The sequence below is a fragment of the Ipomoea nil genome, unplaced genomic scaffold (genome assembly GCF_001879475.1).
Source record: "Ipomoea nil cultivar Tokyo-kokei standard unplaced genomic scaffold, Asagao_1.1 scaffold1277, whole genome shotgun sequence".
NCBI classification, from domain to species: domain Eukaryota; kingdom Viridiplantae; phylum Streptophyta; class Magnoliopsida; order Solanales; family Convolvulaceae; genus Ipomoea; species Ipomoea nil.
The window spans coordinates 444084-470800 of record NW_017617705.1 but is presented as its reverse complement, the minus strand read 5'-3'; the positions used below and the strand labels follow the sequence as shown (position 1 = coordinate 470800).

The following is a 26717-nucleotide window of genomic DNA, read 5'->3' as shown; positions in this document are numbered from 1 at the left end:
TGAGGATTTTAGTTAGTTGCCTGTACACCTGAGTTCTCTAGCTTTATTATATAAGATTTAAAAGTTTCAAAATTTCGGGGTGTTACACCAGCTCAAGCCGAAGAGGAGGAGATGACAAGGTGTCCGAGGAGCGCACCGATGAATCAGAGAGCGAGTCGTTTTAGTGCGGTGTCGTGGTAATCCCGTTCACCTTTTTCCTTAGCTTGTTGTTAGCTTTTTGTTGTTGCTACCATTGCTAGTTGTTTGTTGTTTGCCTTGAATGTTCATTTTGCTTGCTTGTTGAGTTGAGTGGTTAGCCATGCGGCTTGTGCTTTGAGCTAGTTGTTTAGATCTTGGGTGCTGGTTAGGAGTTGGAGGTTGTGTTTGGTTTAGAGTTTGATATGCTCATTATCTCCGTTGATTATTTCCTTCAATTCTTACAATGACATGACTTCTTGCTCAGTTTTTGGTACCTTTTGAATCCTTTGAGTTTGACCAAATAGGGATGTTCTTGACACTCTTGTCACATAGTTGCTTCATTTCATCGTTTGTTTTAATTCGTCGTACCCAAGCTTCGGGGACAGAGCTTCTTTTAAGTGGGAGAGGATGTGACACCCCGTAATCCAAATTCAATTAGGGGATTAATTAAGTAATTAATCCTAATCCAATTGATAATTTAATTCCTTAAATTCCTGAAAATTCAATAGTTGGGGACTAGTAATTGACTAGTCAACCCAAGTCAAGGTATTGTGCCTAAAGCTTTGTGAGTAGTTCCCTTGTTCCCTTACATCTCTTCATTTTAGTAAGGGTAAATTGGACGTTTCCTTTCATGATTGTATTCCAAGTTAACCTAGGAGACATCTCTCATTTCTATCCTAACACTTTCAAAGCAAAAAGCTCTCCCTTCTCTCTAAAAACCTAGCTAGCTTTCTCTCCAAGCTAAGATTAGACTTTCCAAGATCTTCAAAGTTCATCTCCAAGATTCCACCTTTCCTACCTTTGAGCATCTAGGAGGGCAAGATCTATGCTTCTTTTGTGTTTTTAGTGTCTTCTAAGGTGTCTTTTCTTAAAGATAGAATCTTTATGATCTTTTGGTGTGTTCTTGAAGTGGGTGTGGAAGGTGAACCTTGTTAGGAGCTTTGAAAAGTGTTAGGTGAAGGTTTTTGTATACATGAGGTAACCCATGCTCTACAAAATCTATTTTGCTTACCTATATGATGATTTATTGGATTCTACATATTATTTTACTATGAAATGTGAGTGTTGATGCATTGTCTTGTGAAAATGCATATCTAGAGCTTGTTATTAGGGTTCTTGTATGCCATTGCTTGGCTATTCCTTTGATTCAAGTCATTTTGTTGTATTTGGTGAGATTTGGCAGTTTTAGACTTGAATTTGAGCTTGGTGTTGAAAATCCCCGAAGGGATAATTTGGTACAGGGTATTGTACCCGCGGGCGGAACGGCAGGTAGAGCTCCACCCGTCTCCCCACCCGCGGGGTACAAGGCCGGTGGGAATGATTCCCGCGTGCGGAACGGCATGTAGAGCTCAACCCGCCGCCCCACCCGCGGGGTACAAGGCCGGTGGGAATGAATCCCGCAGGCGGAACCACGAGTGGGGGTCCACCCGTGGCCCCACCCGCGGATACGTATGTTGGTGTTGGGCGGGGATTTGTTCCCCGTGATTCTTTTGACTCGGTAATTGGTCTTTTGACTTCCCGATGTTCTTTTGTGGAACTATTTGAGTGTCTTCTTGATGTTTCGTATGTCTAGAACTATATGGCAGGAATCCATGTAGGTTTTGGTATCTTGAATCGTGCTAAGTGTTCAACATTGTGATTCGTTGAACTATGATGAGTCTAATGTGTTCTTCGGAACTACGTTTGGTTTACCCATTTGATAAGCATGCTAGTTCGGTGTTTAAATGCTAGTGTGTGTGTTGTTTGTCTTATCATATTGTGGATGATGACTTGTGTTAATCATCATTGGAGTCGGATTGTGATCCTTTCCTTGTTGAGTATGGTTTCATATCTTCGTTGTGATCCGTTAATTGATTCCTGTGATGGTGTTGTGTGTGTGGCTGTACCTGGATTGCACGATCAATGGTATGGGACATTAGTCACCAAGGTACGGCAGTGGTCTTCGTGGTGGCCATGACGTGATTATGGAGTTTGTGACCTGTGTGTCGGGTTCACGTATATCTTGGGAGGCATGTGTTGCCAAATCATGTTTTGCCATATGTGTGATCGGTACCCTTGTGTACTATGAAATTGGTGGAATTGTTGGCGGTCGTTGGCGGATGGGGACGACGGTCCTCGGAGGGAAAAGGGTGGACTTGGTGTACAGGGGTCCTGGAGGTAATGGTTTGAACTAGACATAAGGTTGGGGGTAGCCATATGCTGGGAACCGGGCATAAGGAAGGCATATCAATTCGTGATGGGTGATGTCACGAAGGCATGTGTTTCCATTGTTGTGTAATTCTCGATTCGTGACGGGTGATGTCGCGAAGGCATGTGTTGCCATTGTATGTCTCTTATTCTCTTGTGTTGTGCATGTCGGGTGTTATTCTACTGAGCGATGGTAGAATACATCTTGAGCCATTCTTGTGTGTCGTTGTACTTCTTGCGGTCTTGGGATGTGTTCCCTTGTCTTTGTTGTGAGTGTATTGAGTCTTGTGATTGACTTCTACTCTTTTCTTTGAACTTATATATACTATTTCTCGTTTCCCAAACGATTTTGTATATATATCATATCTATGTATGATATTTCACATGTATTGGTTGGTTACCAGCATCATTCGCTGACCGGGCGTCGTCCCATATATTATGTGTATTTCTTTCAGGTGCTGAGTAGACGAGAGCGCGGTCTAGAGACAGTTAGTATAGATCCCTTGAACCTTGTGATGGTTTGGGCCTGCGTGCCTTTGTTAGACTCTAGACTTATTGTTGTTGACTTTGTCTTTGGATAGATAGATTATGTTGCAGATGTTTACGCCTGTGCGCTCACCGTTGGGTGGACTTGGCATAGCACTCTACGTTTTCCATATATATTTCATATCTAGTCTTCCGCTGTATATGTTTTTATGGTTAGTTTATCTGCATGATTAAGGTTTAAACTAGTCTGGAAATCGGGGGTGTTACAGTGAGCCCAAGAATACTTTCAAAAACCATAAACATGTGTACACCATTCTTTGATGCATTGAGAAGTAGTAGAGTTGTTGCATGCATGAGATATATTTATGTATTATCTATATCGGTGAGGTTTTGGAGGATACCGTTTGGACTATGTCCTCTCGGGAGATATTTATGGACATTGCGGTCCCAGTATATATAACGCGGCATATTCCCACGTTACGAAGTTGGAAACTGCCTGCCATGCTTGGAATCCTGGTTAGGGGGGTGTGCACACTAATAGTTCGATACCTTATGATGAGGATATCACACAAGGAGACTCAAGTTCATTAGCTCAACACGAAAATAGGACGCAAGATCCATTACAAGTGCAGGATGGTCCTATGACACGAGCTCGGACTGCAAGGGTACGTGAGGCCATTTGTGCGTGGACAGAGAAGATTGAATGGAACAAAATTTATTCCTCTACAAAGGAGAATGGAGGAGAAAGTATGACCAGCAAAGGAGAAGGCCAATACTACCATATTATTACACTTAAAGAAGGCTAATGATAGCAGCACAAAGGACCGTATAAATGAGACATCATCTCATTATTTATAACTTATGTTAGGATAAGTTCATATGTAATTATTTTAGCATAAGTTATTTTCTGAATTTTAGACTTCCAGCACAAATAAATAGGCTAGGACAAGTTTGAGAAGACATAGTCTTCTTGTAGTTACAAGAACACTAAGTCAAACACAAATATAGGATCATACAACCACTAGGAAGAATTTCTCTCCTTGTGGGGCTGAATTGTGTGGTTTTCCTTGCTTGAATAAGTGTATTTAAACCCCTCTATGTCTACTTTGAGGGACAAATTATGAATGAGACAATTGAGTTAGCTTTTGCTTACTTCCAACTCTTGTGTTACATAGAGTCACCTCTAGAAGCTGTGAAGTGCATGCTGTGATTGTGTGTATGTAAGCTTCTATTTTCCTTCGTGTGATGCAAAGCTTCTATCCAAAAGAAAATCCTATCATACATTAAGTTTTTAGCCTTCCAAGAGCCACGTCCCTTTCACCCAAAACAACATCCAAAACACTTCGTGAACAATACATAACGTGAAGCCTCCTGGCTGAGTTTTAGCACAGAACGGAGTGGAACGAGATGAAGATTTGACACGAATCATATCATCTATTTTGGTATCAAAGCCAAGTTGTCATCCTCATCAAAATCAGGTTATAAATCACTCCTTTACTTTACGATTCTTGCAAGAAAACCTGCCTATTGTTAAGTCTGCCAGAAAATTTATCATTTGCGCATTCAGAAAAAAAAAATCCAAAAAAAATAGTTCCCTTTGTTGTTTTGATCTGAATTTTTTCTTGGTAGTAGATAACTCATACATGTTTCCTTCCATGTAAAAATTTGTCCAAAAAGATTCATACATAATCACAGGAAATTCATTGAATACCGGCCAACTACTGTTTCAGTTTCTACCAAATTTCAGCCTGCACTGTTTGAAAGAAAAATTCCAAAAAAAATACCTCCGTGTCTTATTTTGCCTTGAAATTTTTTGGGGAAGTTTTATACTCATAATACCATAAACCCTGAAATTTTCCAGTCAAAACCATTAGCCAATATTTCCCAGAAATTTCATGAAGTTACATCCAGATTTGGTGACTTGTTGCCAAAAACTGCTTTGTGATTCTGTAGTGTTGAAATAATCTTAATTGTTATCTTGTTGCTTTCCTTTTTTTGCTCTATCAAAAAAGTCAAAAGTGAAAATCCCCGTAATGAAATATGAAACCTTAAAGAATCTTGTTGAGAGTGTACCTTCTTGCTTTTAGCAGTCCCAAATCTAATATATGCTTGCATGCACCAATTGTAGTGTCAACTTTACACACTCTGTGTAACACTGTGAGAGCGGAAGAGCAGGGCTATTGGTGAGTATAGTGGTGTGAGGGATTAAACACGAGAGCGAGCTTTGAGTGTCCAGAAAAGTGAGTGAGGAAAGGGAGAGAAGTGAGGTCCAATCTCTTTTATTTCTGCTAACATTTTTGCAGGTTACAATGTCAAGTCCAGAACACAACCAAGATGTAAATGCTACGCTTAGATCCATGCAGCAACAATTTCAAAGGTTTAATGTTGTCTTCGATGGCATTAGAGACCAACTAGAATTACAAGACGCTGCTATCAAGGAACTTAGGCTGCAAGGCAGACCGGAATCCGAGAGGGGGGAAGGAAGTGTTAGAGGTTGTGGAAGAAATCCTAGGGGAATTGGGAGAGAGGAAGAAGATGACGGGGAGGAAGAAACGTTTGAAAGGGGTAGAAGGGGATTTAGAAATATGAGGGACCATGACGAGAGGGATGATAACATAGGCAACATTAAAATGCGTATCCCTTCTTTCCATGGGAAAAATGACCCCGAGGCTTATATTGAGTGGGAAAAGAGGGTAGAAAGAGTGTTTGATTGTCATCACTATTCTGAGAGGAAGAAGGTGAGCTTGGCAATAGTTGAGTTCAAGGACTATGCCAACACTTGGTGGGATAATTTAGTAATGAGTAGGAGAAGGAATGGTGAGGGCGCAATTGTTACCTGGCGTGAGATGAAGCTGTGATGAGGAAGAGATTTGTACCAGCTTGGTATCACAGAGAGCTTTATCAAAAGCTCCAAAGTATTCTCCAAGGCTCTATGAGTGTTGCTGAATATGATCAAGAATTGGAGACCCTTTTGTCAAGACTCCGCATAGATGAAGATGAAGAAGCGAAGATGGCCAGATTCCTTAAGGGCCTAAATCACGACATTGCTGACATCGTGGAACGGACACCTTATCTTGATTATGATGAATTGTTTCAACTTGCTGTGAAAGTTGAGAAACAACTACGAAGAAGAAGATATGAACGTAACCAGCCAAGAGAACAAACCAAGCAATGGCGGACTGAAAAGGAGAAGAAAGGGGGGACAAGTGCTACCTATCCCAAATCCGAAAGCAGCACGTGCAAGCCCATCCAAGACATGCTTAAAAATAAACAAGAGCAGAAGGGGAAGGAGAAAGTTGAAGCTCTTCCACGTAAGCTCCGAGATGTGAAGTGTTTCCGATGCTTGGGTTTGGACACTATGCATATGATTGTCCTAATAAAAGGACCATGGTGGTGAAGCCCACAGGTGAAGTACAATCCGAGTCAGAGGAGGAGCAAATGGAAGAAGATATGACATTGGTGAGTGAAGAAGAACAACCACCTGACGAAGGGGAACTCCTAATAACACGTCGGATTTTAAGCACACATGCTAAGGTGGAAGAGGACCAGCGTGAGAACTTATTCCACACACGCTGTTTGGTCAATGAAAAGGTATGTAGTGTGATCATTGATGGGGGCAGTTGCACGAATGTGGCAAGTACAGAGATGGTGGACAAACTAAAACTCAAAACCAGCAAGCATCCAAACCCATACACCCTACAATGGCTTAATAACTCGGGAGAAATCAAGGTGGACCAACAAGTTCTAGTTACATTTTCCATTGGAAGATATGAGGAGCAAGTAATGTGTGATGTTGTACCAATGGAAGCCGCACACATCCTGTTGGGGAGACCGTGGCAGTTTGACAAGCGAGCCCAACATGACGGATACTCCAACAAGTATTCCTTCATGCACAATGGAAAAAAGATTGTTTTGACTCCTTTGAGTCCAAAACAGCTTGTAAATGATCAAAAGAAAAAAAGTGAAAAGGAAGCAAAAGCCAAGAACAAAAAAGATAAAGATGAGAAAAAGCTCAAAAAAGGCATGAACCTAATGTGTAAAAAGAAAAATATTGAGAGGGCTCTTAACTCAGGAAGAACGATATACTTGTTACTTCTCAAAAGTGACAAGCTGATCGAAGCTAACAAAAGTCACCTCCCGGAGGCTATCTCTTCCCTTTTGCAAGAGTACATGGCATTATTTCCTAAGGAAATGCCTAAAGGGTTGCCTCCAATAAGAGGAATTGAACATCAAATTGATTTGGTACCAGGTGAACCATTACCAAATAGGCCAGCCTATAGATGCAATCCTGAAGAGACCAAAGAGATTCAACGCCAAGTTGAGGAATTGCTGACCAAAGGACACATTCAAGAGAGTCTTAGCCCTTGTGCAGTGCCAGTGCTACTCGTGCCCAAAAAAGATGGAAGCTGGCGCATGTGTGTGGACTGCCGAGCTATCAACAAGATCACGGTAAAGTATCGCTTTCCCATTCCTAGGTTAGATGATCTCTTGGATGAATTGCATGGATCACGAATATTTTCAAAAGTTGATCTTAAATCTGGTTATCATCAAATCCGTATACGTGAAGGTGATGAGTGGAAAACAGCATTCAAGACCAAACAAGGTCTGTATGAATGGCTTGTTATGCCATTTGGACTCACTAACGCACCTAGTACATTTATGAGGTTGATGAATCATGTTTTGAGAGACTTCATTGGAAAATTTGTAGTTGTGTATTTTGATGATATTCTGATATATAGCTTGAATCTAAAGTAGCATGTATCCCACTTACGTGCATTATTTGATGTTCTGATTGAGCATAAGCTATACGCAAACTTTGAAAAATGTCAATTTTGCACAACTTCTGTCAAATTCTTGGGCTATATTGTGTGTGATGAGGGAATTAAGGTTGACACTGAAAAGATAAAAGCAATCCAAGAATGGCCTACACCTAAATCAATTAGCGATGTTAGGAGTTTTCATGGGCTTGCTAGTTTCTATAGAAGGTTTGTTAGGGATTTCAGCTCTATTGCTTCACCATTAACTGAAATAATAAAAAAAGATGTTGGCTTTAGTTGGGGAGAGAAACAAGAAATGGCTTTTAATATTCTGAAAGATAAATTGTGTTCTTCACCTATTCTCATCCTTCCTGATTTTAATGCTACATTTGAGATTGAATGTGATGCATCCGGAATAGGAATAGGGGCTGTTCTGATGCAAGGGGGAATGCCAATCGCCTATTTTAGTGAAAAGTTGCATGGAGCTTGCCTAAATTATGCTACTTATGATAAGGAACTGTATGCATTAGTTCGTTCACTTGAGCATTGGGAACAATACTTAAGACACAAAGAGTTTGTCATACATACTGATCATGAATCTCTTAAGTATTTGCGGGGCCAAGGGAAATTTAACCGCAGACATGCTAAATGGGTTGAATACATTGAGACTTTTCCTTATGTGATTAAGTATAAAAGTGGAAAGGAGAACGTGGTAGCTGATGCACTATCACGCAGGTATATTCTTATCACCTCATTGCAAGCCAAATTTCTAGGTCTTGAGCATATTAAAGGTTTGTATGAAAGTGACTCTGATTTTTGCACCCCTTATCTTGCTTGTAAGGATCACGCCTTTGGAAAATTTCATTTGCATGATGGGTACCTTCTTAAGGAAAACAGATTGTGCATTCCCTTTTGTTCCATGCGTGAATTACTAGTCAAGGAATCTCATGGGGGAGGGCTAATGGGGCACTTTGGAATTCAAAAGACATATGACATTTTGCATGAACATTTTTTTTGGCCAAAAATGAAACATGATGTTTATAAGTATTGTACTCATTGCATTGTTTGTAAACAGGCTAAATCACATAGCATGCCCCATGGTTTGTACACTCCGCTACCTGTGTCCACACATCCTTGGATTGATCTTTCAATTGATTTTGTTTTAGGCTTACCTAGGAGCAAAACTAACCATGACTCTATATTCGTAGTGGTGGACAGATTTTCAAAGATGGCCCACTTCATCCCATGTAACAAAACTAAGGATGCCAGACATATAGCTCACATTTTCTTTAAAGAGATAGTTAGATTGCATGGATTACCTAGAACCATAGTATCTGATCGAGATGTAAAGTTCCTTAGTTATTTTTGGAAGACTCTGTGGTTAAAACTTGGAACTAAATTGTTGTTTTCTACTACTAATCACCCTCAAACGGATGGCCAAACTGAAGTGGTGAACAGAACACTAGGCACATTGTTACGGGTGTTGATTAGTAAGAATCTGAAAAATTGGGAGGAGTGTATCCCTTTTGCTGAATTTGCCTACAATAGACAAGTTCATAGCACTACGGGTTATTCTCCATTTCAAATTGTTTATGGTTTTAACCCACTAACTCCTCTAGATTTGTTGCCTTTACCTTGTCATGAAATGCTTAACCTTGATGGTGCAAAGAAGGCAGAAGTGGTGAAGTCACTACATGAACGAATTAGCCAAGCAATCGCCAAAAAGAACCAACAAGTGGCGGACAGGGTCAATCGAAGCCGGAAGAAAGTTGTATTTCAACCTGGAGATTGGGTTTGGGTCCATATGAACAAGGAACGATTTCCTAATCAACGCAATTCTAAGCTCATGCCTAGAGGTGATGGTCCATTTCAGGTGCTATCCAGAATCAATGATAATGCCTATAAGATTGATCTTCCTGGGGAGTACGACAATGTTAGTACAACTTTCAATGTTGCTCACCTGACTCCTTTTGATATAAGTGCAAACCAAGATTCGTGGTCGAATCCTTCTATGGCGGGGGGAGCTGATGAGGATATCACACAAGGAGACTCAAGTTCATTAGCTCAACACGAAAATAGGACGCAAGATCCATTACAAGTGCAGGATGGTCCTATGACACGAGCTCGGACTGCAAGGGTACGTGAGGCCATTTGTGCGTGGACAGAGAAGATTGAATGGAACAAAATTTATTCCTCTACAAAGGAGAATGGAGGAGAAAGTATGACCAGCAAAGGAGAAGGCCAATACTACCATATTATTACACTTAAAGAAGGCTAATGATAGCAGCACAAAGGACCGTATAAATGAGACATCATCTCATTATTTATAACTTATGTTAGGATAAGTTCATATGTAATTATTTTAGCATAAGTTATTTTCTGAATTTTAGACTTCCAGCACAAATAAATAGGCTAGGACAAGTTTGAGAAGACATAGTCTTCTTGTAGTTACAAGAACACTAAGTCAAACACAAATATAGGATCATACAACCACTAGGAAGAATTTCTCTCCTTGTGGGGCTGAATTGTGTGGTTTTCCTTGCTTGAATAAGTGTATTTAAACCCCTCTATGTCTACTTTGAGGGACAGATTATGAATGAGACAATTGAGTTAGCTTTTGCTTACTTCCAACTCTTGTGTTACATAGAGTCACCTCTAGAAGCTGTGAAGTGCATGCTGTGATTGTGTGTATGTAAGCTTCTATTTTCCTTCGTGTGATGCGAAGCTTCTATCCAAAAGAAAATCCCATCATACATTAAGTTTTTAGCCTTCCAAGAGCCACGTCCCTTTCACCCAAAACAACATCCAAAACACTTCGTGAACAACCATACATAACGTGAAGCCTCCTGGCTGAGTTTTAGCACAGAACGGAGTGGAACGAGATGAAGATTTGACACGAATCATATCACCTTATTCCACAGAGATAGAACCATGAAAATGATTCCGTAGACGGTAAGAGATATTGGGTCGGATTTATGCCATTCCCTAAGCCGTCTACGAGTAAAAGAAAGAAGGGAGTCAAAATAGACTCAAGAGAAAGAAAGCGAGTCAAAAGAGACTCAAGAGAAAGAAAGTGAGTCAAGAGAGACTCAAGAGAAAGAAAGTGAGTCAAATGAGACTCAAGAGAAAGAAAGAGAGTCAGGAGAGACTCAAGAAAGTAAGAAAGAGACCTCCACAGAAAGTACTATATTTTCATAAATAGTGTATGAGTATTTATATGTATATAGTTGCACGAGATTGCATATGATTACAGCTTTGCACAAGATTGCATATGAGTATGAGTCTATTATTGCACGAGATTGCATATGAGTATGAGTATATTATTGAAAGAGATTGCATATGAGTATGTTTATAGTATTGCACGAGATTGCATATGATTACAGCTTTGCAACAGATTGCATTTGATTACAGCTTTGCACGAGATTGCATATGAGTATGAGTCTATTATTGCACGAGATTGCATATCAGTATGCGTACATTATTGCACGAGATTGCATATTAGTATGTTTATATTATTACACGAGATTGCATATGAGTATGAGTATATTATTGCACGAGATTGCATATGAGTATGTTTATACTATTGCACGAGATTGCATATGATTACAGCTTGGCACGAGATTGCATATGAGTATGAGTCTATTATTGCACGAGATTGCATATGAGTATAAGTATATTATTGCACGAGATTTCATATGAGTATGTTTATAGTATTGCACGAAATTGCATATGATTACAGCTTTGCACGAGATTGCATATGATTACAGCTTTGCACAAGATTGCATATGAGTATGAGTCTATTATTCCACGAGATTGCATATGAGTATGAGTACATTATTGCACGAGATTGCATATTAGTATGTTTATATTATTGCACGAGATTGCATATGAGTATGAGTATATTATTCCACGAGATTACATATGCGTATGTTTATAGTATTTCACGAGATTGCATATGATTACAGCTTGGCACGAGATTGCATATGAGTATGAGTCTATTATTGCACGAGATTACATATGAGTATGAGTCTATTATTGCACGAGATTGCATATGAATATGTTTATAGTATTGCACGAGATTGCATATGAGTATGTTTATAGTATTGCACGAGATTGCATATGAGTACAGCTTTGCACGAGATTGCATATATGACTATGAGTCTATTATTGCACGAGATTTCATATGAGTATGAGTACATTATTGCACGAGATTGCGTATGAGTATGTTTATAGTATTGCACGAGATTGCATATGAGTGCAACTTTGCATGAGATTGCATATATGAGTATGAGTCTATTATTGCACGAGATTTCATATGAGTATGAGTACATTATTGCACGAGATTGCATATGAGTATGTTTATAGTATTGCACAAGATTGCATATGATTACAGCATTGCACGAGATTGCTTATGAGTATGATTGTAGCATTGCACAAGAATATTGTATTTGAGTAGAGTATCGCATGAGAGTACATAATGAGAATGTTGATTTATGATTGTTTTGTTGTACTAGAAGCACTAAATATCAAGTTATGAGATGAGAATGTGAAAGCATGAGAATACATGCTATATGGTCTATTAGCATGATCCTATCTGTAAGCATGAATTGCTTGATAAGTTATTTGAGAAGTTTATATGCTGATGAATTTAAGTGAACAGGCTTTTATATATATATATATATATATATATATATATATATATATATATATATATATATATATATATATATATATATATATATATATATATATATATATATGAGTGTTGCCAGCTGATATTATAGGGTGCAAGCATTTAGAAAGAATGTGATATACCTAAAGAGGATTTGAGATGAGCTTATTGTTATAAAGAAGTCAAATGTTTTCTAAGTAAATGCTAGGATGCTTTACAGGGTTGAGTGTGGTTATACTTAGCTTTGTGCTAACGGGTATTTTCCTATTTGTCTATGTGTTGCTTGCAAAACCCCTTTCAGGTGGATCCAGCAGTGTGAACGAAGAAGTCGAGTTAGATTAGTCTCGTAGTTAGAGATATCTAAACTCTAGTTTTATAGATGATTATGTTATGGATTTTAGACTTATCGACTTTATGGTTTGAGGATGTTGTAGACTATTGGGGTGACATTATTTCCCCCTTATGTTTTCAGTTTTTATGATGGATGCCAAACTTTAATTTTATTTCTAGTTTTACCCCTTAACCTATGCAATCACCACGGAGTTGTGGTTGCGGCGGTGACACTCCCACTATTTATTTGTTACTTCCGCTCCTTAGTGATGTTAATGACTGTTTACAGTTGTAATTAAGAGTTAGAAATGTGGGGTGTTATCGCGACTCATAACAAACACTTTTTCGGGCGCTCCATCGTTCCCTTGTTTATTCGGGTTGCCTGGCTGCCCTCCGAATGGCGGTCTCGTGCTTGCGGGCCGTTGGCACTGGAAAGCTTTGTGGCCGCTTTCCCCCCAATTGAGGCACCGCAGGGCATACCCTTGGCAATCTTTACCTCGATGATCCTTGCCGCATTTCCAACAAAGGAATTGTCCTCCGCTTGCCTCGATGTTCCTTTTCGGCGGCCCTTGGGTCTGTTGACTAGTCGCCCTTGTAACACCCCGTGTTACGACCTCTAACCCAAACTAATTATTTAATTACTCACCCTAAAAAGAGAATTAAAATCCATTAATCAACTAAAAAGGGGTCCACCATAGTCCATGGACCCTTATCCCTAAAACCAACCCCTTAGTCCTGCAAGGAATAGAATTAGCAAGCCCATACCATTTAGACCCTAATTGGGACTCTTAGATATTTAAATAGGGGCATAGGAGGCACCTAGAACCCACACCACAATAACTTTCACCACACAAGGATTCCCAAGAATTCCCATAGGAGAAATCAAGAAATAAGAGATTTTAAAGAAAGACCCTTCATAGCCAAGGAATTTAATTAAGGCTAAGAGGTAACCCATGTCTCAACAAAACCTATTTTATTTGCTATAATCTTCTTCTTTGGCTCCTTCTCTATGCTTGTGTCCTGATAAATCTTTTATGATGATTATGATATGATCTTGATGTTGATGAGATGATCTTATGTGTTGATCTTGATAATCTTGATGATTATAAGAGGATCTTGATAATTGTGTGTTCATTCTTGATAAATCTTGATGTGCTTGATTTTAAAGATAAAGTATGATTTTGTGATTTAAATATGATTAGAGCCCTAGGATGAATCGTGAAATTCGTATTGTGATATTCTTGGTGTATTTGGGTGGGAATTCGCATGTTCGGGTGTTGATTATGTTTAGAAGTCATGATAGGATGTGTTCTATGTGATTCTCGCTTTTGATCCATTAATTGTCTACGTGTGTCATCAATTACATTTAAAAGTGTCTAAGCATGGTTTCGGGTTGCACGAAGGATCCCGGGACGTATATTTTGGAAAAGAGTCAGTGGGGGGTAGGTGGGGGTAGGTGGACCCGCCACCTTCCCGCTGCCCGAAGTAACGCCACCAGGCAGCGGGCAGACGACTACCAGCCGGGCACCCGCTGCCCGGAGGTCTATCACCGGCCGGCCACCCGCTGGAATTTTACCCACTTTGGGACTTCGGCTTCCCCGTTTGATGTTCCCCAACCCCCGTGGTGTCCCAACGGACTCTGTTTGTCGTGCATGAGTCTAGTTGATGTTTCGGGTACCGTTCGTAGGATAAAAGAGTCTCGTATATTGCATGCAAGTTGAATCGGTAACCCGTTGGCCTAGGAGGAAGATGTATGAACCCCTTAGGACTATTCTTAGTATGTGGACAATCACGCATAAGTTTATTTATACGCTTTCCCCCTTCCCAATGTGCTAATATGTGTTTACTATGTGTTATGTGAGCATGATACCCCAATTTGGTTGCGATCAAATTAGTTACACACGAGCTGCGGTTCGTTATCTTGGCTGCGGTCAAACTGGTTACTCATGAGCTGCGGTTCATTCTCTTGGGTGCGGTTAGTGACTCACTTCTAGGGTTGCGGTCCACATGGGCCTCGTGTGCTATGGTCCACCGACTGGACGCGCCAGGCGGTGTGTAGGGCCACTAGCCCGAGGAAGGTCATAGTACAACGAATAAGTTATCAGGTGGTGTGTAGGGCTATGGTCGGCTGCGATCCACCGAGTGTATGTGCCAGCGGTGTGCAGGGTCGTAGTCCCCAAAGATCATTGCCCACCGAATGAGTCCCTCAGGCGGTGTGTAGGGCTTTGATCAGCTACGACCGACCGACTGAGCTCGTCAAGCGGTGTGTAGGGTCGCAGTCCCCAAAAGTGGATCACAGTCCACCGACTGAGCGCGTCAGCGGTGTGTAGGGCTGTGATCTGCCGTTGAAACTATCGACGATCTATACAATTGGCTGCGGTCAATTCCTTCATGCTGCGGTATGAGGTAGGGTGCTGCGGGGCCGTGTTAATGCTATATGCACTAACCCTCTTGTTTGGGGCATGCGATTGGTCCCGTGGCGCCACCAAAGTGTGCTTGTGTGACAAGGATGTTGATTGAATAATGATGTGAAAGATATGAAAGTGAACTGTGACCTTAGATATGTGTATTTATGATATTGTCTCTATATATTAGATTATCGTTATTAAATGTGTTTATCCCTATCTGTCGAGTCTAATCCTGGTTTTAAAAGCTAGAGTCTCCTAAGTATATATCTTCCTGCTTCAAAATTGTTTTCATAATATATATATATATATATATATATATATATATATATATATATATATATATATATATATATATATATATATATATATATATATATATATATATCTGTGTGTGTGTGTGTATTCAAATGAGGTCAAGTATATTATAGAGGATAGTGAGGACAGATATAGTGTGTGCCATTAGTTGGTATGTCGTGTGCATGACCGAATGTAGTCGTGTGCCACAGTTTATATGTCGCGTGCTAGATTTGTTAATTTATAGAGTTTGGGTTCGAAACCTGATGTTTACATTTATTCTTGTGTGTCATTGTGTATTAAGTTGTGTGCCTGGTATTAAGTTGTTGTGTGCCCATTATTTGTCCTCACAGTCCTCTATATATTGTTGTCCTCATTTGAACTCAACCCTATATATATATATATATATATATATATATATATATATATATATATATATATATATATATATATATACCAATATTGTATTTCAATGCGTTGGAGTGGGTTACGAGCATCATTCGCTGAACAAATATATTTGGCTTTCAGGCACAGATGAGTAGACCCCGGAGCGTGCTAGAGATCTAAAGCGTAGATTAGTTAGTTTTCCTTTCGGCCTGCGTGCTATGATGATGTATTAACATTGCTTTAAGGATATTTAGTTAGTACAGCCTGTGCATCTGAGTTTTCCAGCTCAGATGTGGCATAGCACCCCGCACATTAATGATTAGTAATGCTCTGTTTTGGGATTTAATGAGAAATTACCTTTATTATATAAGTTTTAAAAGTTTCGAAAATCTTGGGTGTTACAGCCCTTACGTTGGAATTACTTTTCGCTCTCTTGAAGCTAGGGCCCCCACCTCCGTCATTCCTTCTCCTTACTTGTTCCTGAGTCCCACGTTGTAACAATTGTATCCGATAGAGGTCGGCGGCGCTGGCATAGGCCTCGTTGAGAGTCCTTGGGTTGTTTACTATCTGGGCTTTCATTGCCTCAAAGTTGAGTCCAGCCACGAATTTCTCAACTTTAGTTGCTTCTGTGGGCGCCAACTCGCGCCCGAAACGAGCTAGTTCTAGGAATCTCTTGTGGTAATCCATTACTGTGGTGAGTCCCTGTTTCAGGTGGAGGAACTCTTCATACAAGGCCGCCCTTAGTTGAGCGGGGTAGAAGCGTTCCCGCAACTTAGCCTTTAAGGCTTCCCAGTAGAAATTCATCTCCGGTCTATAGGTAGGACCTTCGTGGATCCACCATAGGTCGGATCTTCTTCCCCTGCGAAGATGGGTGGGTGATGGTTCGATATTTGATGGGCCACATCAGGGCTCCCGTTTGAGGGTGGTCGATTATGGTTGTTAAGGATAGCACTGCTTAGTGTTTGGGCAATTTGAGTTAACTGTTGTAAGTTCTGGGTTATCTGTTCGTGCGCAGGGGAGTCAAAGGTCCTCACCTGGTTCCTCGATGGCGACATTTCCGGTTTTACAGGGTTAACATTCGTCGTAGATGTAAGTCAAGGGTTTGCACACTTACCTGGGAGCCTTAACCATAAGCAATTATAAACTAAACACGGAGCATGTCAAAGGTAAACTGAGCAGAAAGCGATAAATAAACTCACAATCTCACTGCGCGTCCTAAGATTCTTAAATCCTAAGTACTTAAATACATAGAGTTCGAGCTTAACATCCTAAAGTCTTTTCTTAAAGGCATTGTCCTTAAGGTCGAACTTAGGCTCTGATACCAACTGTAACACCCGTAATTTTTAAAACATTTAAAACCGATGAAATAAAGGCAAATCCTAAGTATGTACATGTAACAGACACTATTTCCAACTACTTAAACAAATTAAATTGCTTTAGGGTGCGTTTGGAAACCCGGAAAATGACTTCTGGAAAATGATTTCCGAGTTTCCAGTGTTTGGCAAGAGGGGGGAAACTGAGGTCAATGGAAAATGATACCTTAGTCAAAGGAAAATAGGTATGTTTTGGGGGAAAATGACTTTCCCTTTTTTGGGGGGAATTCATTTTCCAAGGGATGCACTTGTAAAAATTTTTGGGCCTAATTTTTTGCGGGCTTTTGCGAGTCGGCCCTCTAAACTCGCAGTCTAGGATTCATGCAACCATAGCCCGCCCCATGCGGGTTGACGGGCCCCGTGGGCCGGTTCATGGGTTTTTTTCCTTCTTTTTTTTCTTTTATATATATATATATATATATATATATATATATATATATATATATATATATATATATATATATATATATATATATATATATATATATATATATATCAAAGAGTGTTATTCACAGAAGGATTTTATTAAAAGTATCAAATAATTAAAATTTTGAAGTATACAATTCTTTTCATTTTCTGAAAAATGAACCAAACACACAAAGACAGTTTTCCGTTGTGTAGCCAAACACCGGAAAGGAAAATGTTTTCTGGAAAATGACTCATTTTCCAGAAAATGTTTTCTAGAAGTCATTTTCCTACCTTCCAAACGGAGCCTCAGTTGAAATTTGGCTAGATATGTACAATTCCAATATAAGGATCCAAAAGTATATCATGTCCATATTCAAAAGCTCTGCTGCGGTTGGGCTGAAAAACCAAGTAAGCCACATACAGTAACAATTTCAAGTTACTAAAGTTTTGGAGGTTAACAAAATACATGTGTTGCTAATTCAACCCATATGACATGGAATTATAACTGACTTTAAAGTTATAAATTTTAAAATTGGTATGATAAAATTTTATCTAGATCATCAATTTAAACAAAAGAGTCCAGTGACACAAAACTTGCTTGTAGGCTAAAGATTGATTCCGTTAGACTCAACTGAGACTTTATGATAATCAAATAGAAGAATCTAGCTAGTGACACAAAACTTGCCCGCGGGCTAAAGTTTTGTTCAATTAGACTCAACTAAATCTTTATGATAAAATTATTATCAAAGTGATAGAAGAATCTAGTGACATAAAACATGTTTGTGGGCTAAAGTTTTATTCAATTAGATCCATCTACAACTTTATGATAAAACTATCAAACCATATTCCTTTTCTTAATTCCTGTGGGTAAATTAAGAAATATGATTCGATATTTTATCCTAACTATTAATATAATAAAATTTATGTGGGTAGATTTTATTATACTTTATGTATTTAGTCACAAAGTGATCAAAATAATTTCAGTTATGAATTTGTATTGATCACATGATATTTATACACAAAAGAATATTAATGTAATAAGCTATTAATCCAATTTTATTTTTCATGCACAATAAATACACATAAAAGAAACTAGACTAATACCACAAAATGTACACATAAAAATATTCTTTGAATATGTACATATATCATAACTTTATGATAGAATATGTCAATTTATTTATATTATAACCACATGTTAAATAAATTGACTTTCCTATCTATAATGATAAAACTCACCAAAACTGTATTCCGATACGTAATTGCATGTGGGCTAAATTACAATCATAGTTTGGTGTTTTTACCCTAATTAATTATATAAACATAATAAAATTGCCCGTGGGCTAACTTTTATTATATCATATAATTAATCACAATCAATACGTCAATGACGATATGTGATCACAAAATTTCAATTAATTAAAGATACCATGGCTACTACTTAATTATTAATCAAAATTATAAGATCACTAGACGATTTTCTTAATATCTTAGGCATCAACTTTAAAGCCTAAAAATAATTATGCCGCAATATGATAAACTATTCCAAGTATACTCCCAGGAAAGTTGGTTGGGATAGAGCCTCATTAAAAATAACCAACTCATTAGACAGAGTAATGTTTCAAGGGAACTAGTAGCACATTGCCCCCTTCCCAAGAAACTTTTCACCGCTTCATGTTTTCTCACACTAAAGGCATAATTGACGAGCAATCTTTCCAAATCTTTAATAGTTCACATATGGAAAGACTTTTAATCTCAAGTGAACATTCCAAACGGTCTAAAGGTGCTTTAACATAATGCACTACCGTTTATTATTCCACACACAAAGTTCACCTTAACAAGGAATTATTATAATTCCTAACTTATGCAATTCCAAAGACATAATTAAATTCACATAAAAAAATATACTGTTATGTTAGTGAACAATTATATGTGAAATTCAATATGCTCATATCCAAATAAATTGTACATAATAATAGCAATTTTAAAAATGAGCTATAAAATTATTATTCAAATAACAACATAAATCCAAAAATTGAAGGATTATAAACTTTGAATAATAATTTAAAATAACCATATACTTTTCAATTATTGAAAAGTTTTAACTTGTACGCCCAATACAAAAATGATTCAATGCATATAGTAAATTTATGAAAACTAGCTTAAAAATTGTAAATTCTAATCATATCAAAACCATATGATATGCTAACATTTACAAATTAAATTCTCATAAAACTAAATTTCATAATTTAAACCATAATATTATGCAATTAATTTAATTATATGCATAAAACAAACTCAAAATATGAATATAAAATCAAATATTCATACTCAATCAAAGTGGGCATCACAAATAATAATAACAATGTTACGACATATTGATTCCTCAGTTCAAAACCGATAATCGTTATTACTGTAATAATAATCATGTGAGAGTAATAACAGAACAATCAATTTTTTCAATCCTAACCCCTGACATTTAATATCAATAACTATAAAATGTTACAAAGTATTATCATTACTAACACATGGTTTGGATCAAGAATGAAATGGTTTCAAAATTAAAATTTCAAATCATACTATCAAAATTCAAAACAAATGATGATAGTAACGACACAAAACATTGATCCATCGATTCAAAATCAATAATCATTATTACTATAATCATAATAATCAATAAATTTTCTTAATTGAAACTGAACACCATTTAATTATAATAATGATAATTATCATTATTATTTAATGTTACTTAATATCATCATTATTACCATAAGAGTTTTGGACAAGTAAATAGAAATGAATTTCAAAATATGATTCTTAACATCATAATCAAAAATATTATGACAATACTGAAATAGAAAATAATACCCAATAGCCATAAACATATGCATTGTCCAAAATTGTGATTCAAAATCACACTCCATAATTAAAAATATTATCAAACTATGTCAAAATTATAAAATATAGCCATAATATTCACCAAATAGAAAAGCAATGACCCAAGATAAACCAATATAAATGCATAATTTACAAGCGATTTAGAAGGGAACTTCATTACCGTTATTATCAAAATTAATCAATAAAACAATGGCAATTAATCATTTAGAAACAGCAACAATCAGCCATTATTACCATTGTTATAAATTAATCAAATGGTACGGTGATGAAAACATATCATCAAAATCGCAAGCCTTTAAAATGTTTTTCATAAAAATTTTAAAACTTAAGATGAAAAATATTAATGATGGAAAATAATAATTCAACATTTTCGACTGTAAAAAGTCCAGATAAAGGCATAATTAAAAGCAATTTATAGACAAAACATTATTACCATTATAATCAATTACTCAAACAAATAAGGTAAAAACATCAGTCTTGCATAAAAATGGCTCTCTCTCTAGGTCGTGCCTACGAGAGTTCTCTCCCTAGGGTTTCTAGGGCGTTCCTGATGGTTTTTTCCGTTCTGTACGTCGTGTATATGTTTTACGATGATCTCCCACGATTGCAAGGCATCGTGGTTTCGCCTTTCCCCAAGATCGCGATTTAGGATAATACATATATCGGCTTTCGACCGATCCATGATCGCAAAATACCCAGAGCAATCGTAATACCCACCATTCGCACGACACTCTATAGCGACGGCTTGCCCAATTTCATCCGCATTATGGATGCCGATTCGATCGAGGCGAGGTGTGCGAGTCTATCGTTAGCTGAGGAGGAAAACGGAGGATTGGACGCTCCTGATGTCCAGATCGATGTGAACCCAGACGTGCAATGGGATCTGGTGGGCAGATTCCTAACTGACAGAGCGATCAAGTTTGAGCAACTGCAGCAAGTCCTTGAGTCGGTCTGGCGGCCGGTGATGGGGATGCATGTGATGCTGCTCGAGGTCAACATGTTTTTGTTTCAATTCACCCATCCGAAGGATCGGCAGAGGGTTCTCGAGGACGGTCCGTGGGCTTTCAAAAACCACACATTAGTGTGTGCGCCGGTCACGCCTGGGATCAACCCTGAGGATATGCCGCTGAAGACTGTCTCCTTCTGGGTACAGGTACATGGGCTTCCGGTGGTATATGCATCCACCAGCTTTATCGAGCGCATTGGCAATTATCTGGGGGTGTTCCTGAATGATGATCCGAACAACTTTGGGGGTTCGCGGTAGAGCTTTTACACGATCCGAGTGGCGCTGGAGGTGGAGGCCCCTTTGAAGCGAAGGATGAAGCTATGTCGCAAAGATGGCTCGGCACAGTGGATTACTTTCCGCTACGAAAGGCTCAACACATTTTGTTTCTGATGTGGTGTGCTAGGACACACCGACAAATTATGCAAAAAGGTATATGAGGAGGGCATTATGCCAGATGCTTTCCCATTCGGTTCATGGCTTTGGGCAACGGCGGCCGCCGAAGCCGGTTGGGGCCAAATGGTTACTCCCATCGATGTCGAAGAGAATGACTGCGGTAGCCAGCTCCGATCCGTCATCAACGGCCATAGCAGTGGCTGTGGTGGAGGAAAACAGTGGGATGCAGGGGGAGCTTAAGAGGCGGATGAAGGACGAAGAGGAGGGAGATAGGGTACTGGGAAATGATGTGGTGATGGAGGATGGTTCAAAAAACATGAGTTCGGCGGGTCTAGAAAGCCAGTCCCGCCCATCCCAATGAGTATCCTAAGCTGGAACTGCCAGGGTTTGGATAGCGCCCGGACAGTTCGCGAACTTGTGGGCCTTGTGTCCAAGCAGCAGCCCTATTTTGTGTTTTTAATGGAGACAAAAGCAGTTTTGAGGCGAGTAGAGTATGTACGAGTGAAGTTGGGTTTTGAAGGTGTTATTTGTGTGGAAAGAATTGGTAGGGGGGGTGGATTAGCATTGTTTTGGCGAGATTCAAATATGGCAAATTTGTTAAGTTACTCAAATAACCACATTGATGTGGCGGTTTCCATTCTTGGGAGGCCGGACTAGCGACTTACGTGTTTCTATGGCATTCCTGATAGGTCGAGGAGGCAGGTCACATGGGATCTTCTGAGGCGGCTCAAGGACAATAGTACTCTTCCTTGGGTAGTCATAGGTGACTTCGACGATATAACGTGTCAATCTGAGAAACGGGGGGAAATGTACAACCAGACGCCCTTATAGATGGGTTTAGCGACGCTCTCAATGATTGCGGGCTGATTGATTTGGACATGGAGGGTCCTCGTTTCACCTGGGAGAAGGGACGTGGAACAGATGCATGGGTGGAGGAACGGTTGGATCGTGCAGTAGCGTCGGCTGATTGGATGGATATATACGAGGAGGCGGTCGTCCACAATCTGGTAACGTTTTCATCAGATCATTGTGCCATTTGTTTAAAATTGGAGGCTAGTCCAATTCGCACGACCAGGCGATCCTTCAAATTTGAGTCAGCGTGGTTGACCGAGGAGGGATGCAGCAACGTGGTCGACCTAGCTTGGCAGCAATCCGTTGGTCTGTCTTTTCAGCAACGTGTGGAGGTATGTGGGCAGAGGTTGTGGAACTGGGGCGGTCAGCACTTCAAGCATTTTGGGCGCAGAATCACCATGCTACGCCAGCGCATTGTGCAATTACGCGATAACAGAAATCCGGAGGCAGTACATGAGTATTTGCTAACCGAAATGGAACTAGAGGAAGTGTTGAAACAGGAAGAGGCGTTTTGGCGTCAGCGGTCGAAGCAACTGTGGTTGAAGCATGGGGACGCAAACACAAAGTATTTCCATAAATCAGCTTCGGGTCGGAGAAGACGGAACACGATGGTGCGAGTGAGGAATTCGAATGGTGTGTGGTTAGAGGGAACGGACATGAACGAGGAAGTGATCTGGTATTTCCAAAATATTTTCCAATCAGAAGCCAATTCCCCTAATCTCTTTAGCAGGGTTCGAAGGAAAATCTCAGACGAGATGAACAATGCTTTGTTACGGCCATTTACTGTTACTGATGTGAAGGCAGCATTGTTTTCTATGGCACCGGATAAGGCCCCGGGCCCCGGTGGAATGTCTCCAGCGTTCTATCAGCATTTCTGGCCGGTGGTTGGTCAGGATTTGGCGGTTTTCGTTCTGAATTGTATTACGGAGCGTTTCCTCCCACCGAGGATAAACGATTCGAATATAGTGCTACTGCCGAAGAAGAGTGTCCCGGAAAAGGTATCTGACTGGCGTCCGATAGCGCTCTGTAACGTGGCTTACAAAGTGCTTGCAAAGGTGTTGGCTAACCGGCTAAAAGAGGTACTGGAGCAGGAAGTGTCACCATCACAGAGCGCGTTCATACCAGGCCGACTTTTGGCTGACAATATCAATATTGCGGGAGAGGTCGGGCATTATTTGAGGAGGCGGACTTGATGCGGCCCAACATAATGAAGATCCATTAAGATTACAAATTGGGCCAATCACAAGATCCGAGGCCCAAATCAGCTTTATTATTTGTGGTCATCATTATTTTAAATTGTTTAGAATTAAAGAGAAAACACTAGTTGTATTTAGAAAGGATTCCTTAAATCCTTTTCTAAATAAAACTCTATTTACTTGTTTTCTAGATTAGGTTTAGGACTCTTTTTTTCCATTGTATTTAGAATTATAATGTTGCCCCTATACCTATCAATTTGTAATCTTAATTGATATGAACCTAGTCCAAGGTTCAAATAAAGATGGAATATTGTCCCAAGAATGCTCTCAAAGTAAAGATAGAGATGAGACAAAGGGTTTCTCGTGAGGTTTAAGGTATTTTGATCCATCTCTATCTTTACTTTGAGAGCATTCTTGGGACAATATTCCATCTTTATTTGAACCTTGGACTAGGTTCATATCAATTAAGATTACAAATTGATAGGTATAGGGGCAACATTATAATTCTAAATACAATGGAAAAAAGAGTCCTAAACCTAATCTAGAAACAAGTAAATAGAGTTTTATTTAGAAAACGATTTAAGGAATCCTTTCTAAATACAACTAGTGTTTTCTCTTTAATTCTAAACAATTTAAAATAATGATGACCACAAATAATAAAACTGATTTGGGCCTCGGATCTTGTGATTGGCCCAATTTGTAATCTTAATGGATCTTCATTATGTTGGGCCGCATCATCCTCCCCTTCTTGAAAAATGATTCGACCTCGAATCTTATAAACATTGTCTTTGATCCATGACATCACTTGAAACGGGCCACTATAATACTTTCCTCTGTCGAATGGAATTATTATTGGAATTCCTTGATTTTTCCACCAATGATGCTTTAAGGATGTACTTTTTGGCCTTGTGATGAGCCCACTATAGACCCTTATTGGATTCCATGTGTGCTGGTTCCTATTATTCTCCCATTCTTGAAAAGGATTCGTCATCGAATCCAAATCTTCAATGAAAGACAAAGTAGCAAGCTCACTTTCTGTTTTATCACGCTCACGGAACTTTTTCTTGGGATGCTTGACACGAGTCGCTCCAATCATCATCCTACAATCAACAAGTAAGGCAATTAAGTCTAATGACACATCATGAAATTTAAACATTCTGGATAGTAATAGATCAGCAAAACGAGACATATTAAATTTAGCCATCTTGTTTGAATTTTCAACAAGCACAACATCTTTCCTTCTAGAGCTTAAGGCTAAACCAAACACAAAATCCATGGAAATATCAAGTAATGTTTTAGATGTATTGTGGTGGTAAGTAGCACAATTATGAACATAAGATTCTACATCTTTTTTCTTCTTTGGCCAATGAAAATATCCATGCAAAACATCATCACTCTTTGGAAAACCAAAGTGTCCTTTATGTGAATCAACAATTAAACCATTGCCCAAAACAAAGCAAAAAGTGTCAATCCCATTGACTTTGAACCAAAACCCCTTGAGCAAGTAGTGTTTCACATAAGAAGTTTTCAAATGTGCCTTATAACTTTCCAGTGATTCCTTATCTCTATCAAACAAAGTTTTAGTAAAATCAAAATTAAGGAATCTTGGATGTATGGAGGCAAACAAATTTCTAACACATCTAGCAAGTACATCATTAATAGAAACATGGCAAAGAAATCTAGAGAATAATAATGCATGCTTTTGGAATAAAAGTGAGTAGAAAGTGACTCCCCTTCCTTTCTCTTGCATACTATCCTTTTTAGTTACCAAGAGAGGTTGCACTTTGACACCTTGGGCTGGTCCTTTCCACTGTATCACTGATTGTGGTCCCTTTGTTTGGCTACAAACTGAGTTAGAGGATTGGAGTGGTGATTGCAATTCCAAACATGGAGGTTCCACTTTTTTCTCTTTGATTTCTTCCTTCTTTGAGGCTGGTTTGAGAGCTTTCATCAATGTCAATTGAATTTCTTCTACTTGTTTAGGATACAAACGAGGCAAGAAATATGTAACTCCATTCATGTGAAACACATAAGTGTTCCTCATTCCATCATAACTTATTTTTCTGTCAAATTGCAATGGTCTACCTAACAAGATATGAGCAGCCTGCATTGGGATATTGTCACACAAGATTTCATCAGAGTAACTGTTAATAGATAAACGAATAAGATCCTGTTTGGTTACTCTAGCTTCTCCTACATCAGTTAACCATTGCAAACAATAAGGATTTGGATGATTAAGCAAAGGTGACAGGGAAAATTTAACCATAGCTGCACTAGCCACATTTGTGCAACTTTTAGAATCTATTACCATAGCACAAGCATTCTCTTTAATTGACCCTTTAGCACAAAATATATTTTCTCTTTGAGACTCATCTTCTTTTAAAGGGTAAACATTCAAAACCTTCTTAACAACAAAAGTATGACAACTCACTATCAACATATTTAGAATCAGAATCTAAAGGTATGAATGGTTCTCTCTCAACATGTTCATTGGGGGTTTCAAAATGGTCACAAACCTCATCCTCAGATTTATATTCAAGACAAGAAGTAAAATTTTTAGATTGTGTTGTTATCTTAACTACCCTCTTGTTAGGGCAATCACGAGCTATGTGGCCTCTCCCATTACATTTATAACAAATCAATTCTCTATCACGTTGAGGCTTCACTGCCTCACTTACCTTTTCTTTACCTTTGTCTCCTGAATCATCTCTTGGAAGAGGACGTTCATCACGCCTTTGAGAGGTGGAACAAGTGTTGTTCCATTTTGATGCACCATTGTTAGCCTTGTACATTTTCATCTCTTTGATTTTTGCCTCAGATTCACGTGCAGCATACAAGGCATCATAAAGGGTGTCATATCTCTGAATACTCATTCCACATCGAATTTCTAAGT

The 26717-nt window shown here is 38.9% G+C and overlaps 1 pseudogene; it reads left to right on the top strand.

Moving 5' to 3' along the window:
• Positions 1 to 5159: 5159 nt before the first annotated feature.
• LOC109184669 lies at positions 5160 to 9885 on the top strand (annotated as a pseudogene).
• The last annotated feature ends 16832 nt before the right edge of the window (positions 9886 to 26717 follow it).